General features: G+C 43.0%; 1 protein-coding gene across 1 annotated transcript in view; it reads left to right on the forward strand.

Moving 5' to 3' along the window:
• Nucleotides 1-18257, forward strand: part of Grid1 (glutamate receptor, ionotropic, delta 1) — a 748070-nt gene that overhangs the window by 329139 nt on the left and 400674 nt on the right. The gene's annotated exons all lie outside the window — the stretch shown is intronic.

The raw sequence follows: 18257 nt of genomic DNA on the forward strand, positions 1-18257 counted from the left end.
TTGGTCAAGGCTAGTGCTCTGCCACTTGAGCCACAGTTCCACTTGTAGCTTTTTGGTGGTTAATTGGAGATAAGAGTCTCATAGACTTTCTTGTCCAATCTGGCTTTGAATTACAATCCTCATATCTCAGCTTCCTGAGCAGCTAGGATTGCAGGCATGAGCCACCAATGCCCAGCTCAAAAATCTTGTAGAACTTTAAAAAAGTAGTTTTAATATAATGACTCATCCTCCAGTAGATGAGTGGCCTTGAACTAACCTCTCTCAAAGCTATTAGAACTGACTGCTTTGTGTTCCCACTCTTGTATTGGCTTTGGGGTTGTGTGGCTAATGACCTCGTGGGCAGAAGGCTGATCTGTGGCCTTAGCTGTAGTCCAGCAGCTATGGAGGACTTGAAATGTGGCTGGTGCTCTGGAACATTGTCATTTTAATAATATTTAAGTTCAATTAATTTGAATTTCTTAAAAAACGACACTTGAATCAAGTATTTGAAAAATTTTAACTCTGTTTGCAACCACTTAATTACATGAGTCTATGCTTTGAAAGACAAATTTTGTGAAATCTAAAATCAGATCAAGTAAGTCTGATGAAAATTTAGCATTTGGACCCATATGTTATAAATGTAACCAGTTTAGAAGATGGTACAAATGCAAGATACATTAATAATTTTTATATTCATTACATGTTGAGATGGTCATACTTTGGACATGTTGGGTTCAATAAATGGCTATTAGCCTGTGTTATATTTCTGTTGCACAGGGCTGCTCTGAACAGCCCAAGATCAAGTGTGGCCTACCCTCTACTGACGATGAGCCAGCAAGACCTGTAAAACTCACCTGCCCTATTTCATACTCACCTGGGGGCCGGTCTTTCCCTCACTCAGGAGCCCGTACAAGGCTTTGAAGGGCCCCCTGTGCTAGCTAATCGGACTGCAGTGTTTTAGAATTTTGCAAATAGTAGGAACGGAGCTAATGATGATGAATTACAAAGTATGTTAGACTTCTTTCTACCATCTGTTACTTCTTCCTCCAACCCACACTCTCCTTCGTAGACTTGCCCGTCTTGGAAAAGGCAGGAAACCAAGGCTAAGCACCTTTTACAAGGATACTGAGCAAATCACTGCACCACAGGCTATGTGCAGGGGCCATGTCTGCAGTGTGTGTGTGGAGGGGAGGGAGGTGGCTGGAGCGAGGGAACACCTGCTCTAGCTTCGTGGGTGCATTTCCATTTTTGCTCATCCAGCTGGGCAGCCTGTTGGTCTGTCAGCACCTAGGAGCTGTCCTGTCAATCACAGGGCACGGAGGCAGCTACCTTCACTTTGCTTCCTCTTTTAGCCAGGGGGAACCAGGAACTTCAGATCCTCTCATGTTTTTCCTTCTGTCTGGCACCTCACAAATGTGGGAAGGCTTGCTCCTCCTCTTACCTAGAGTAAACTAATTTCTCCTTCACACTGGAACACGTTTGTCCCTAAGTAGATCTGCGCCCGCATGCTGCCAGCCCTCCGAAGGGAGTGTGCAGAACGTTACATGCGCTCTGTTGATGCTACACCTGAGACATGTTTGTGTTATAAATGGGTACAAATTGAATTTGGCTTTAGGTGATGTATGATATCTGTCACATTTCCCCCATGGTAGGACAGTTAGAGGAGAGCTAATTTATTTCAGCCTGGGTATTTCCAAGCCTTCAGTGTATTTGCGATACACATTTGTCTCCTGTAGTCATGAGTGGAGCTTGGGAAGAGCATCTGGGCTACCAGCAAGCCAAACATGGGTACCATGGCTCTCTGTTCAGCTGCCCTAACCTGCAGGGGCTCTGTTCAAATCTCATGTGGCATTTGCTTTTGTGTGTGTGTGTGTGTGTGTGTGTGTGTGTGTGTGTGTGCACGCGCGCGCCAGTCCTGGGACTTGAATTCAGGGTCTGGGCACTATTCCTGAGTGTCTTTTTGCTCAAGGCTACTGCTCTACCCCTTGAGCCACAGATCCAATTCCGGACATTTTTGGGGGGTTAATTACAGATAAGAGTCTTAGCGACATCCTGCTCCAGCTGGCTTCAAACCATGATCCTCATATCTCTGCCTCCTGAGTAGCTAAGTTTACAGGTGTGAACCATGGATGTTTAAACCTTTGGTACTTGAAGATAGAGTTGGCTTGGAGTCAGGTAGTCCTCTGTGTAGCTCAGCTGCTACACTAGCTGGGGGTCTCCAAGCAAGTCACATATCACTATGGACTTCTGATTTTTTTTAAAATTCCATTTAAGAGAGAGAATGCTAACTTTCCTCCAATGAATTTCTGAGATTACGTAGAAAATCTATAAAAGGTCTAGTGGAGGTGTTTGCAAACTGTGAGAGATTTTCCTCATCTGTAAACCAATTCTACTCACAAACTGTCCCCTGAACTAGCTAGCGTGCTGTCTGCTTGAAATGGGGGAACTGTCATTTGTCCTGAAGTCCCTTCCCAAATCCAGGAGCTCAGCATTGCTGCTTTCTCCTAATGCCTCAGGGGACCGTGTGGCCATACAGGTTAGAGCATCCTGTGGCTAAGACATTGCTCAGTGGGAGCATCACCATGCTGATGGAGCACAATAGTGGAGGTTGAGTGAGAGGCAGTTGGAAGGCAGGGATTTCTGGGGGTGGGTCAGTGTGGCCCTGAGTTGGGTGCCAGAAAGACCCTAGGCTCCTATCCTGCTGTTCATTTTCTCCAATCTGTGCTCCCCACCATGGGAGAGAAGCCTGCACCTGGACCAGGGCACCTTCTTAGCTGATAAAAGCCATTGTCCTTATAGTCAAGCATTTACCAGTAGTTCCCATGACTTTGCATCCTGATTTGGGGTTTGCGAAGCCCTCTTTCCATACCTTGAACATCTTCTTCGAAGGCCCACTGTGGAACACATGTACTTGCTCTCTTGTAGTCACCCAACTGCCAGAAAATATTTGTTTGTATCATTCAGACAGTATGCACTGAGCTGGATGCTTGGTGGCTCCCGCCTGAAATCCTAGTAACTCAAGAGGCTGAGATCTGAGGATCATTGTTCAAAGCCAGCCCACGCAGGGAAGTCTGCGAGACTCTTGTCTCCAATTAACCAGCAAAGCAAGTGGAAGTGTAGGTGTAGTTCAAGTAGTGAAGCAAAGGGAGAGAACATGCCCCAGGGGATGCCCAGAAAGGACAGAGGAGTAGATGGTATCAGGCCTGGGGGGTGTGTGTGACTGGGGCAAGGTAAAGAACACAGGCAGCCTTCTGCCACTCAGTCTCTTGCAGGGCTGGGAAGGGGGGCTCCCCTATACCTCGTGTGGCACATTCTAGGGGGTAGAGGAAGTTCCCAGCACTGGCTCATAAGCACTCATAGGAGTTTTGGAGTGAACAACCTTGGCCTCAGTTCCTAGCTCTGGCAGGCTTGGACCCACACGGGGTGTGGGCACCCGCAGTCATTTGTGCATACAAAGCCAGCTGTTTGCTTCTGGCCTTGGGTGCGTTATGAAGAGCTGTCTGGGACCATTGGAGTGAGAGATGGCTTGTCATGCTGTGTGAGGGCATTCTATGTGCAACTTGATGGAGTTCCCCCAGACATGCCGGCACAGGAGGCTGGCTGCTCTGTAGCATTTGCAGGTGCATCATCTGAACCTATCTTACTGTCTCTCCTCAGGCTTCACTGGAACCTGCTCAGGTGCTCCCAGAATTCTGACCCAGCTAGGTGCTTTTATTTTATATATATGTGTATACACACACACACACACACACACACACACACACATGCACTGTATGCATACAATTATTTTTGTGTCAGTACTTGGGCTTGAACTAAGTGCCTTGGCACTCTCCTTAGTTTTTTCCCTTCAGGCTGATGTTTATCACTTGGACCACATCTCCACTTCCAGTTCTTTGGTGGTTGATTGGAAATGAATCTCACTTTTCTGCTCAGTGACTTTGAACCATAATCTTCAGATCTCAGCCTCCTGAGTAGCTAGAATTACAGGCATGAGCCACTAACACACACACACACACACACACACACACACACACACACATACACACTTCTTCTGTTATCGTAAGTTGTACAAATGGGTTTCAATTCAGCCTGTCAATTTATGAGCACAGTACATCTTCCATCATTTTCCCCCATCATCTCTCCCAACCCCTCCCATTCTCTCATTTTCTCAAGCTACCTGGTTCCATTTTCACATGTGTATATTGAATTTTTTTTGTATATTGAATATTTATGTTTGCATTTACCCACCCTTCCTCTCTCCATTTGTCTACTACTTCCCCTAGGTCTCACCACACCCCCCATACATTTCAACTTACTGGTATTCATTTTTATTAAACTGTAAGTTAGTTGTTCAAAGGAGTTACACTATTTGAACCTTCCCCTCCCCTGCACATACCATACTTATGTGTGTGTATTTATGTATAGGATCCAGCTGAGTGTTTTGGTTTTTGGTCTATGGTTTGCCTGTGGCTCATGGCATGAAAGAGTTCTTGAGGAGTATATGCCCTGTGTCTGGGGATTGGGGGGTATATAGCCCAGGGCTGATCAGCCCCATTGGGAAAGAAAAGCAAACAGACTGTGGGGTTTGGGTGAGACATTGGTGCAGAGAGTTCTTCCTCCTGGAGCATTAGCAAGCCTACCACCTCAAAGAGGGGGCCTGGGAAAGCTTGCAAAGCCAGGCATGGTGAGTGGGGTGTACAGGAAGCAGAATGGCAGCTGTGGGGCCTGCACTGGTTATTGAGAGATGAGCAAACCTTCACAGACCCGGGAACTAGGACATTCCTGTGTGCCACAATGAATGGCACAAAAACGTGTTGAAAAAGCCTGGGTCTGTGGCTTATGCCTGGATCCTAGTTCCATTGTAGCCTGAGATCTGACATTCCTAGACACAAAAGTCCATGAGGCTCCATTTTAACTACCAAAAAGCCAAAGTGGAGCTGTGGCTCAATTGGTAGAGCATGAGCCTTGAACGAAGAGGCTAAGGGACAGTTACACGGTCCTGAGTTCAAGCCCTAGTACTTTCTATCTGTCTCTGTCTGTCTGTCTTTCTCACATACACACCCTAAAAAGATGCAAGATAGAATAAGTAGAGATTCTTAACCATCTTTGACTCAATCCTTCCATTACTTAATTTTCTTGTATATATGATGAAGTTTTGACTGCAATCTCTGCCCATTTACCTCTTCACCCCTACATTCCTCTACTCCTCTCTCTTTGGTCATATCCCTCTTGCATGCATCTATTTCCTGGTGTTGATTTTGTTGGCTTTTGACTTAGTCTTTCTAAAAGATTATACTATTTGAGCTCTCTGTAGAGTCTATTATACTTCAGTTAATTCATTTGTAACCATTTGGATACCACCCAATGTGTTCACATATAGATTTATAGGTACATTTTATACCCCAAAATGAGAGAAACAATGTAACCTTTGTTTCTCTGGGTCTGGCTTACTTCACTTATATATATATTTTTCCAGATCTTTTCATTTTCTTATGAATGGTACAATATTGTTCATACATTTTCTTACTCCATGAATATTTACTGAGGACCTACTTTGTGCCAATCATTTTGTCAGTTCCTGAGGGAAAACAACAAAGAAGATGGAGCTAGTTTGTATCTATGTTAGACAGAGCCATAGCCACTAGCTCATTTAGAACTCTTACATGGTTAAACATGAAGAAGGCTTGCTTCATTTGATTCCTCAGCAAACATTTGTTATTCTATGCCCTGGGGATTTGGAAACAAAGATCTCTGACACTCTTGTAATTTGCCCTACTTTATAAGGCCCAACTGACTGTTCAGCGTGGCTTCCTCTTTACATCCTATCTTGTAGCTAAGACTTGGCCTCTAGAAGAATATTTTCCTTGCCTATTTCAGTCCAAATAGAATGTAAGGTAACTTCCTTGTCTGCTGTGGTGACCTCTCAGTACTGTAACCGCTAGTTTCCTGGACCCTTCCCTGCACTGGTCCCTAGTTTGTTTCTTCTAAGGTTATACTGTGGTCCTTCTCATCAGCTGAAATGACTCTAGGTCTCACCTCTGAGCCTTGCCTCCCCTTCTCTCCCCTCCCCTTCCCTCCCCTCCCCTCCGGTACTATTGGGGTTTTAAAATTTAATGTATTCATTTTTGTGTTACTATGAGGGCTTGAACTCAGGGCCTCAAGCTCTTGCTTGGCTCTTTGTTGTTGTTCAAGGCTGGCACTCTACCACTGGAGCTACATCTCCACTTTCAGCTTTTTGATGGTTAATTGGAGATAAAAGTCTCATGGACTTTTTATTTCCCAGGCTGCCTTGGAACTGTGATCCTCAGATCTCAGCCTCCTGAGTAGCTAGGATTACAGGTGTGAGCCACAGGTGCCCGGCTTGGACACTTTTTATAAATATTATTTTTCACCATATGTACACTTGCAAATTTACCTTCTCCCTGTCATGAGAGAGGGAGAAGATCATGATCTTCTAGTAGATCTTCTAGTATGATCTTCTAGTAGAGGGCCAGTCAAATTCTTGTGAATGACACAGGTCAGAATGTTTGTACTCAAGTAGAGTAATGAAGGTTTGTTGATAAAGTGCCTGGAGAGAGCAAACTGCTTCAAGGAGTATTTGTTTGTTTGTTTGTTTGTTGTCTTTATTGGTAGAATGGATGGGAAAAATGCTGACAGATCAATAACAGTACCAGTTGTGAGGTTCTATATTGATTTGATCCAATTAAGAGACCACATCAGAGATAGTAGATACAATTGAGTTACTTCTTGATTATGTTTAGGATAGTCTACTGCCAGCCAGTTTCTATGACTTTTTATCTTCTGCACCTGACAATCTCAGAAGTTACATAAGGTTGTGATTGGATTGGAATATGTTTTGCTTTTCAAAAAATTCTCAGTTGCCAGTATTGGGCTTTGAACTCAGGTCCTTGGGCTGTTGATTAGTTTTCTGCTCAAGGCTGGCACTCTACTGACTTGAGTCACACCTCCTCTTCTTTTTACTAGTCAACTGGATTAAGAGTTTTAAGATTTTGTCTGTCCTGGCTGGCTTCCAACGGTGAGTGATCCTAAGATCTCTTCCTCCTGGGCAGCTAGGATTACAGGTATGAACCTCCAGGGTCTGTGTTAGAACCGTCTGGTTTGGCACCTTTCATTTTCATTTTGGCACCATTAATTTTCAAGGGGCTAATTTCTCTAGGGGTATAGCAGTGATTTTGTTTTGCTATCTCGGTTGGAAGAGAAGAGTGGTTTTGTTTGCTTTTTATGCCTCTTCGGTCCTTACTGGATTTCATGGAGTCCACTGGGAATTCTGTCTTATTACTGACAATATGTATCCCCAAATACACTGAGAAATGGAGAAAAAGCTATTGTACAGGTTTGGTGTTCCATTGGATTCATTGTGAGACTCATTAAGGTCAATTCTCTTTTTATTATTTCTTATTCATTAGCCCCTAGTCTGATCCATGAGCAGACTTAAGTTTCTAGAAATTAGTTTTTCATCAAAACCCATCATTCAATCTTAACCCCAAGTAACTGGGTGCCAGTAGTTCATGCTTGTAATCCTAACTACTCAGGAGGCAGAGATATGAGAATGGAGGTTTAAAGCCAGCCAGAGCAGGAAAATCTGTGAGTCCCTTATCATCTATTAAATACCAGTCCTCCCCAAAACCCCCAGTAACAACAACAAAAGCTCCCAAAACTCAAGACAGCACTTAGGCCATAAATTCAATCCCCAGGATTGGTGCGTGTGTGCATGCGCGCGCGCGCGCGCACACACACACACACACACACACACACACGTAAATATGAACAAATATTAGCCCAGATATATAAGAAGCTGATAGTCGTGGATGGGAAGATAGGAAGGTCTCTGATAGTAAGGAGGAGAGAGAGAATTAAAGGGGGGAATGGAGAAGGGGGAGGGACAGAAAGGGAAGGAGGGAGGGAGGAGGAGGAGCAAAACTAAAATGAGAAGGTTGAGAAAGAGGAAGAGAAGAAAGAAAAGAAAAAGGAGAGAGCGAAAAGGAGGAGTAGGAGAGGGAAGAAAAGACACAATTGTAGTCCAGTGATTTTTTTTTCAAAATACAAACTATAAAAGCCTCACCCCATACCTGTTGCTTTCCACCCCAAATTCCTTCTAAGACTTTTTTTAAAAATGGAATTCAAGCTGAAGGTAGAATCTTGAACATGACCTTTGTAAATCATTTATTTCTGTTTCTGTAATTCCTCCTCTACATTCCTCTGCATTATTTGCATTCCCATGCATATGCATCTTCAACTTCTTATTCTTCATTTTTGAGAAATAAATCCATCCTTTACTTCCTGATCCCAATTCCTGCTCCTGTCACCATATGCAGGCCTAGCATCCTGCCTGCCCTTCATAGCCCTTACTTTGATTTCTGATCAAACACACAGTATTTTAACTATCTGATGAGTGCCTTTTCTTTGCTAGCAAGCAGGCATGAACAAAGTTGGCACAGTGTTTATGTTTGTTGCTGAATCCCCATTGCTCAGCAACTGTCTAACATATATGATAGTATTCAGTAGATATTGGTCTAATGAATTGATACCATCATGATACTCCTTTGAACAGGAATAGGGTAATCGTGTTGTTAATTGGGCAAGAGGCCTTCAGGGATTGCTGGGAGGTGGGGGAAGATGGCTTCCTGGGTGGGGGGAGTTTGAGGTTAAACATTATCTGATAATCAGATAATTTGTGGGGAGGAAGGGAAAAAACAAATTGTTTAAATAGGGATACAGGTGGACCCATTGCAACAATGAGATGTACAAGACATTATGTTGAAAAATGAACTTTACAACTTTGGCAGGGACGGGGTGGGGGGTGGGGGGGAAGAGATGGGAGGGCAGGGATGGTAAGGGGAAACAAAGGAGGAGACAACAATGCTTGATAAGAAATGTACTCATTACTTTGCTCATGTAATTGTAACCCCTCTGTGCGGTATTTTCACAATAAAAAACTTAATAAAAAAGAAAAATTATCTGACTTTAATTCTTTTTTTGTATTTGTAGTTCTTGTTTATTTTAAACTTGCTTCATATATATATTATTGTAAAGATACTGCACAGAGGAGTTACAGTTACATGAGTAAGGTAATGAGTACATTTCCTATCGAGCATTGTTACCCCATCCTTTGTTTTTTCCTACCATCCCTTCCCTGTATACCTCCCCTTCCCTAAGTTATAAAGTTCGTTTTCAACATAGTGTTTTGTACATCTATGCCAGTATTTGAAAGTTGTCTGGTATTTTTGTCCTGGATCCTATTCTGTGCCTGAAGGTTAAACTTGAACAATGTAATTATTTCCTTCCTTCCCTCCCTCCCTTCTTTCCTTCCTTCCTTTCTCTCTCTCCCCTCCCTCCTTTCCTCTCTTCCTTTGCCCCTCTCTCGCTCCCTCCTTCTAACCTTTCTCCCTTCTATTCTTTTCCTGACAGGGGCTAACTGTGTAGCCCAGGATGACCTAGAACTTATAATCTGTCTGGCCTCCTAAGTGTGGGGATTACAGGCATCCCCTACCATACTTGGTGGACAAGCAGTCCTTTTTTATTCACAATTTTGCATTTCATGGTTTCAGTTGTACACATTTTACGCCAAAACTGACAAGCGAGACTGAAATCCCTTTGTATATCTGCTTAAAGATAATTTTAAAAATAAATGAATTATAATAAAATCCCCAAAAATATTAAACGGAGAATTCCAGAAGTCAACAATGACTATGTTTCGAATTTTTTTATTGCTATTATAAAGGCGATTACAGAGGGATTACAGTTACATAAGTCAGATAAAAAGTACTCCTTCCCTTGGTCTCTTTCCCAGTTCTTCCCTCCCATTCCCACCCACAAGTTGTACAGTTCATTTTCAACAGTATCTAGGGAGTACTGCTACTGCATTTGCTCACCCCTTGTCCCTCCATTTCTGTGTCCTTCCTTACTCCCCCCAAGACAAAAAGGAACAAATAAGACACAAAGAAAAAAAAGCAAAAACAGCAACTAATTAAAAAACCTCTTATTTCTATTTCCTGGAGTTCATTTTGATAAATATTCTTTTGCATGATCAGAGTCACATTGGCATTGTGCCTTTGTGTTCATCTCCTAAGAGTGGCCTCCTTTGGTCTCACTGTGTGTGAAGGCCTAGAGCCCTGTACCATTTATCATGTCCCAGTGTATTCTAGATCTAGCTTCCACATATGAGAGAAAACATGTACCATTTGTCTCTCTCAGCTTGGCTTACATAACTTCTAATGACTATGTTTTAAGTTGGACATGACTCAGAGTAGCCCATTTTACCTAAGAATGACCCCCAAGGGTAATTTTATTACAATGTATTATTACAGTTATTCTATTTTATTGTCAATTATTGTTAATCTCTTCCTCTATATAGCTTACAAATTAAACTTTATCAAAAGTGTGTGTTTCTAGGAAAAACCTGTGCATGCCAGAACTCAGGTCTGTCTGGGATTTCAGGTATTCTAGGAGTGGGGGTGGCACATCTTGGGATCAATTTCCTGAGGATAAGAGGAGAATGCTGTAATAAGCCCATGTGTCTGGGTCACCAAATTTCTTTTAGAGACTGAGAAGACTTTTGTAGGCCAAGTACCTAAAACAGAGTTTGCAAAACTGATACCTATCAATTTTTAACTGTTCCAGTCACATTTCCTTTAAATAATATCCTCTCCCCCGCTTTTTGGTATTGGTAATGGGGCTTGAACTCAGGGCCTGGGTGCTGTCTCTTAGCTTTTCTCCTCATGGCTTGACCTCTATCACTTGAATCATAGTTCCACTTCCAGCTTTTGGCTGGTTAATTGGGGATAAGAATCTCATGGACTTTCCTGCCTCAGCTGGCTTCAAACTTCAGTCTTCAGATCGCAGCCTCCTGAGCAGCCAAGATTATAGGCATGAGTACCAGTACCCAGAAAATATTGCCTTTTAAAAAATCATTACTGATTCATTTGTCCAATAAACTCTTGATGATCTGTCCTCCATTGCCTGGCTTGGCTTTATCACAGGCAATTGGTTCTTGGGGACAGACTGCTAGCAAGTCATTTTTTTCTCAAGTTTGGTAGCTTGATGCTGCTGTTAACTTTTATCATCAGGCCTGTAGAATTTTCTCTTAGCTCCGCCTGAGTGCATGCATAAATAAAGATGACTGCAGCTAAGCCCCCATCCTCTGCCATTTAAATCCCAATTCATCTCTCTCTGGGATGCTGGTGTCAAAATTTCATTTGTGCATTGGCTGGAGGAATTTCAGGTGCAACTTGCTGTTAAAAAATTATTCTGCAATAATAAATATTTAATCTCCTTGCAAGGATGAGATCACAGTATTTATCTGCCCAGGGAAAGATAGGTGTTCTTTCAAAAAAAATAAAAAAAATCATCCACTATTATTTTTTCTTTTTGGTTCCAGTTTGGATCTCAGAATTGGATCCATCACAATTCTGGATTCATGGCACACTCTCACCAATTATGTGTGCTGAGTTCCTTGTTTAGCACATGGAGCACTGTGTGTAATCTCATAATGGGCCCAGTTGCCAATGGTACTGTCACCAGTTTCAGGATGATGGTTTGTGAAATTTCCTTCTAGAAGTGGTACCCCTTCACTTGGGCTTTTAGTCCCCTGTCCTTGATGTTGATCACAGAATAAACATTTCTGGACAAGTCACAATGGTATGAAAACTTGGCAGACCTTTATTGATCAAGCAAGCAGGCAAGCAACAGGCAAGCAAAAAGGTAGAGGCACATTGTAACAGAGAATGGTGGCTCAAAGGAAGACATTGCAGGTACGCAGGATAAAAGGCAGGGTCTAGCTTAAAATGATTCTAGGGTATGGATTTTTCTTTCTTCTCACACCGGGGATATCTAATTACTCTTGGTGTTTTATCACTTGGGTTCTGGGTAAGACTGACTTGCTCCTTAAACCTTGCTTGTTACCTTTGGGCCTCTCTTCAAAGAAAGGATGCATTCTGCTACACATTTTTTCACGACAGATGTCCATCCTTGAGAGGAGCATTTTGTGTTTCTGGTGGTAGGGGTGTGTGTGTCATTTTCTCAAGTATTTGCTTTTCAGGATACATGTCTTTTTTTTTTTTAAATACTGTCCTTGCTCAGTTTTCAGAGCACACTAATTATTTTGAGCCGGCAGCCAAGGTCAGATAGAGAAAGCTGCTTTTACTCTTTTCTTTTTTCTTGTACTAATACTGTAGCTTAAGAAAGAGTGTAAAGGTTAAAGCAAAGAAAACAGTGCTTCTGTGTATCTAAATACAATGTTTGTTTCTGAATTCCTGGCTGCTGTATGCTATGCTTCATTTTCCCTAATCTGTCCTGCCTTAGTCCCTTCTTTTTTTTTAATTTTTAAATCCAGTCCTTGGCTGATGAGTGTTCTCTGTTGATACTTAAGTTTCTCTGGGTGTGGAGTTGATGGATTGTCCAGGGTATGAATATTCATGTTAACAGTAAACTCTTTTCCAAATTAATTTTATCATACTGTCTTCTTCCATGCAAAGTATAGGAGAGACTTGTGATCAGAAAACTCTAAAAACACCTGGAGGTTTCTTGCTGTGTGTCTACAGAATGCATGTAACAACATTTTTGTCTAGACTCTCTTTTTTTTTCTTTTTTGTGATACTGGGGTTTGAAGTCAGGACTCTGTGTTTACTAAGCAGGTGCTCTGTCATTTGAATCATGTTCCCAAGCCATTTTGACTTTTAGATTATTTTTCAAATAGGGTCTTGATTTTTTTCCCTTGGGCAGCCCAGGACCTCAATCCTACAATATCAGCTATACTTTTTGAATAGCTAGGACCACAGATATGAACCATCCATCTGGCTTGTAGGTTGAGATAATTCACTAACTTTCTTCTGAGGTTGGTTTGAACTGTGATCCTCTAGATCTCTACCTTCCTAGTAGCTGGGATTATAGGCAACCAGCTTCCTGACCTAGCCTTTTATTCTGGTCTTCAGTTACTTTTTTCTGATCACTAAGAAGAGCAAAGATCTTGTTGTTTAAAGACATTCTCCTTTTCTTTGTTCATTTTTCTATTGAAGACACTTTTCTTATCCATAAGTATAAATTTATGATATGTTATTGATATTAATTCAACCAGTTCTGTGATAAATATCATTTTGCAATTTGTCTTTTGTTTGCTTTCTTGAAAGTTTCTCCTTTTAATTTGGATATAGTAAAATCAATCAATTATTTAATTTCTACAATGATTATTTATTTAAGAAATTCATGTTGGCTTCAGTCATTCAGATGCTGAGTCCTCCTGATCCTTTGTGTTCAGCTGCTGTCAGGGCCACTGTCTGTCCACCAGCTAGGCCCTTGCTGGGTGCTTTTGAGGGAAAGGCATGGGATTGTTGTCTCAAAGTGGTTTGCCTGATCCACGCCTCAGTTAGTGGTTTAGCTTCTTTAAGCCTCAGCTTTCTACCTTCTAAAGGGGCATAAGGCTTCTTTGGAGTGTGATATTGTTGTGATAATTGATTACTTCTTTTGTGATTCCTTCGTCCAGGACTCTAGACAAGAATAGGCAAGGAAACTACTATGTCTGTTCATCTGCAGCTGCTCTGCTGGGAACAGCTGGAGGGAGAGTATAATTGTCAGGGCTCTCCAGAGCCAATAGAGGTGAAGTAGGTAGGAAAGTAAGAGGGAGGAAAAGGCCTGGTGTAGTAATCCTAGCTGCTCAGGAGGTGTTGAGGATTGTGGTTCAAAGCCAGCCTGGGCAGGAAGGTTTATGAACCTCTGATCTCCAGTGAACCACCGAAAAACTGCAAGTGGCTGTGGCTCAAGTGGTGGAGTATAAGCCTGGAGCAAAAAGGTTCAGGGACAACAGCTAGACCCTGAGTTCAAGCCCCAGGACTAACACACACACAAAAAAAAGGGGGAGTGAAAGGGAAGGGAAAGAGAAAAGGAGGAAGTAGGAAAGAGGAAGGAGGAAGGGAGGAAAAGAGGAAAGAAAAAAGGAGGAAGGAGAAAGAAAAGTGGGGAGAGATGAAAGAAGGAAAGAGGAAGGGAAAGAGGAAGAAGGAAGAAGGGAATATGTGTGGGGAGACATTGTGGAATTGGCTGATTTCGTTAAAGTCTAAAATGTGACATGTCTAGAAGCTGGAGATCCACTAAAAAGCCTACATGCTGATGAGGACAGAAGGAAGTGTGGAAACTTGTATGGAAAGGCTGGAGGATTCCTTCTTGATGGAAGAAGTCAGCTTTTCCTCCACATAGACCTTCAGGGGATTGAATGTGTCCTGTCATATTATGGAGGGACATCTGCTTTACCAATTTAAATGTAATCCCACCAGGCACCAGTGACTTATGCCTGTAACCCTAGCTACTCAGGAGGCTCAGATCTGAGGATCCCAGTCAAAGCCAGCCCAGGCAGGAAAGTCTGTGAAACTCTTATCTCCAATTAACCACCAGGAAACTGGAAGTGTCCCTGTGGTTCAAGTGGTGGAATGCTAGCCTTGAGCTGAAGAGCTCAGGGACAATGCCCAGGCCCAGAGTTTAAGCCCCACAACCGACCAATAAGAAAAAAAAAAACATCTCATTCAAAAATGGCCTCAGAGAAACATCTGGAATGCTTAACTAAAAATAGGATATATTTTGAATAAAAATAAACATTTTATTGCACAAGATACAACAGTTTAGATGTACAATTACTAAAATTCTATATATTTATGGAGCCCCACATAATACTATTGGACTGACTATCTGGGCTGCCTCCCGTATTGTCACATGACACTAAGGGAAACTGGGGGGAACTTTTTTGTAGCACCTCTATGTCTCCTTTGATAATTAAGAAACTTTTCAAGCTGTAGGAATGTCAGGGAGAGAACAGTATTGCTCCAGGTCTATCCTGCACATTTCTGCAGAGGAAGGATGACAGAGAAGTTTAGAGCGCAGATTTTGGGACCAGGTAGCCTGGGCTTGAACCACAGGCCTTCCTTTTAAAGCTCTGTAACTTCAGGCAAGCTACTTACCCTCCCCATGCCTCAGTTTCCCCTCTGGAAGGTAGGCATCTAGTTTCCCCCCTGTGTGGATTGTGGGCCAGAAGCAATTGCTGATTGGACTCCTGTGTGCAAACAGTTCCCCTTCCTGCTGCCCTGTTTCTCTGCTGCTGGAGGCTGAGGAGTTTCTAGACATTTTCCATGCTAGGCAGGGCTGGGATAATGCCATTGTGTCCCTTCCCTTCTGCAGCCTGCACAAGCTTTGGTCGGATGCCACAGGTAGATCCTTGAGTATTGCCAAAGGGCTCTCCAAATGCGTATTTTTCACATTCAAGCAAGTACTTCGTGGACACCATTTTTATTTTTGGCAGTACTGGAGTTAGAGCTCAGTCTTGCACCTGCTAGGCAAGCTCTCTTACTGCAGAGCCATGCCTGTTGTTTTGTTTTGTTGTCAGTTGTTTTTGATATAGGGTCTCACTTCTGTCATGTGCCTGTGTGTGATCTGCCCATGTTAGGTTTCCTGTTATATGGGGTTTGCCACCATGCTCAGATCTTCATTGAGAAGGCATCTCTCAAACTTTTCTTTCCAGGACTGGCCTCGAACTGTGATCCTCCCAGTCTGAGCCTCCCTAGTAGCCAGGGTGACAGACGTGAACCACCAGTGGCTGGCTTTAAAATCTTTGCCTGTCACATATGAGTCCAATGTGGTGTTGGTCCTAATGTGTATTCCCATTCGCTGACATTTGGACATCTTTTTGGATGCTCATTGGTCAATGGGTTCCAACCTTTATTTAAAAAATAACAGAGAGATGCCTTGGAAATGGAGTCCGTTAGTGGCAGCCTTCACCACAAATTTAGACACACGCAAATCAGGCTGACCTAAGGGCTCACAACTAGCTGCCCACATTCTTCTGGCTGCTGATGGCCTTGATATAGCTTCAAGAAGCTTCCAAAACACTTAGGAGCCCGGCACAGTTGGGCTTCCCTGATTAGTGACTGAAGTAATATTCTAAATGGGGCACGAGTGCCAGAGAATTAAAAATACCTCTTGTTTTTGAATAAGAAGCTGCCACACTCCCAGGACAGCAGGGCTATATCTGGAGAAGCAGCTGCCAGCTGCCTCGCGGGCTCCCCGAGACAGCTGACATCATGGGCTCCCCGTTCGCCTGCCCCCCAGCTTCCCCAGAGCAAGTCTCAGCAGACAAGGCTGCCAGGGCCGCTGCCAGGAGCTTCTCCTCCTGACTCCACCTCCTCCGCCCACCTCAGCGCCTGAGATACTGGCTGTGTGAACTTGAACTTGAGAAACAACTATCAAGTGTCTCCAGGTGGCCCCTGAGGTTCAGGGCTGGTCTCGTTCTGTGCAGATAGGAAGTGGGAAGACATCTTTACTATTACAGGTTTGCCATGACTTTGTGAAAGAAATCAACTTAGTCAGAGGATAATTACCCTTTGCTCGCTAGGATGAGTTGGGGTAGTGCCAAGGTGTCTTGGGATATCTTCTGTTAACTTCTTTTAAACTTGGGGTATCTTTTGTTAACTTCTGTTAGCCTAATATGCTTTTCGCCAGGTTTTAGGCTTTACCTTAGGCATCCTTGTATAGGCTATGGACATAGTATGTGCTCAGTGCTGATTTACTGAGGGAATAAAAAGGCCAATGACAGAAGCTGGGTGCTGGTAGCCTGTGGTTGTAATCCAGCTTTACAAGAGGCTGAGAACGAGAGGATTTCAGTAGCTGAACAAATCCATCATTATTGGTATGTCTAAAAAATCAATGCTGCTGTCATTGTTTTACACAACATGTCCTACTTCCTAAGAAGTTAGTTTGAAGACAGCCTGGCCAGAAAAGTCAGCGAGACTCCATCTCTAATTAATCAGCAAAAAGTCAGGCTAGAGGTGCTGCTCAACTGGTGGTTTCAGCTGAGCAAGAGCAAGGTTCCAATCTTGGCTACCATGAAAAGAAAAACCCAAAACAACAACAATAATAACAACAAAAGACATGAAAATGAAAAACAAGAAGGAAGTTTTAGTAATCCTCACCATCCAGAGTTTTTGAAATGCTACTTTGAATCTGTACACTAAAATTTTAATTCCACCATCTTTTTAAAGTTTGCATCATTCCATGGAGTCTCTTTAAATAAAAGATCACAGCAATAAATGTGGCTCTGTTATTTTGTAGACCTTATGGCTGAGTCTAGGGGCCCCATTAGGGGAGAGGGATCTGTTTACTCTCCTCCCAGGGCCAGTAACTACGGTGATAAGCTTGGGAAAAGGCCAAGTGGTTATACAAGGATTTTGCTGAGACTCAGGAAATCAAAACACAGAAGAATGCAAGTGCAAAAGAAAAAAAAGCATTAAATTTTACATCTTCGAGAGTCCTGCAGGAAACTTTAAAAAGAGGTGCGGTTTGCATTATAGACAAACATATGACCCAGGAGAGGCGCTGATGTTTTGTCTGAGCAGTTCACCAGGGTGGTGCAGGGAAGGAGAAAATGCCAGGGAATGGCTTCTGAGCCAGTTGCTGTAGGTTACATGTCACAAATCAATGCTGGTGTCATTGTTTGACCTATTGTTTCTCACTTTCTATAAATCTTGATGTTTAATAGGCTCTATGCAGATACAATCAAGTTAAAATATAGGCCATTAGGGTGATGACTTTCCCTGATGAAAGGGAAAGCTGAGAAGCAGACACACAGAGAGGTAGGAATGATGAGTGATAGCGGGTCACAGAGACAGATGACTTGTGAAGATGGTGGCAGAAGTTGGAATGAGGCTGCCACAAGCCAAGGAATGGAGGGGCCTGTCAGACCCTGGGAAGATCCTCTTCTTCTGGAGGCTACAGAGGGAGCATGGCTCTGCTCATGCTTGTAATCCCAGCTACTCAGGAGGCTGAGAGCTAGAGGATCTCAGTAGCTGAACAAATCATTTACTATCTAGCAAATCATTGCTGGTGTCATTGGTTTACCCATCATTTCCTACTTTCTAAGAAGTTAGTATGAAGATAGCCAGTCCAGAAATGTCAGCAAGACTCCATCTCAAATTAATCAGCAAAAAGTCAGGTGGAGAGGGGGCTCAGTCAGTACCTTCACATTACACTTCTAGCCCTCAGGACAGTGCATTTTGAGCCATCCAGATTGTAGAACTTGTTACAGCAGCTAAAGCAGACGCATATACTTGATGTAGCTGGTCAATTTCAACCACCAAGCTAATTGTCAGACCTATTCTGCAGATAATGAGGGAAGTTTCTGGAATGTTGGCTGCCAAGCTGTGTGGCAAGGCTCACAGATGCCTCTGAAACAGAATCTGCCTTTGCAACAGATGCCCTTCTCGGCAAGGCCAAATTGCTTCAGA

This window comes from Dipodomys ordii, unplaced genomic scaffold (genome assembly GCF_000151885.1).
Source record: "Dipodomys ordii isolate 6190 unplaced genomic scaffold, Dord_2.0 Scaffold148, whole genome shotgun sequence".
Lineage (NCBI taxonomy): Eukaryota > Metazoa > Chordata > Mammalia > Rodentia > Heteromyidae > Dipodomys > Dipodomys ordii.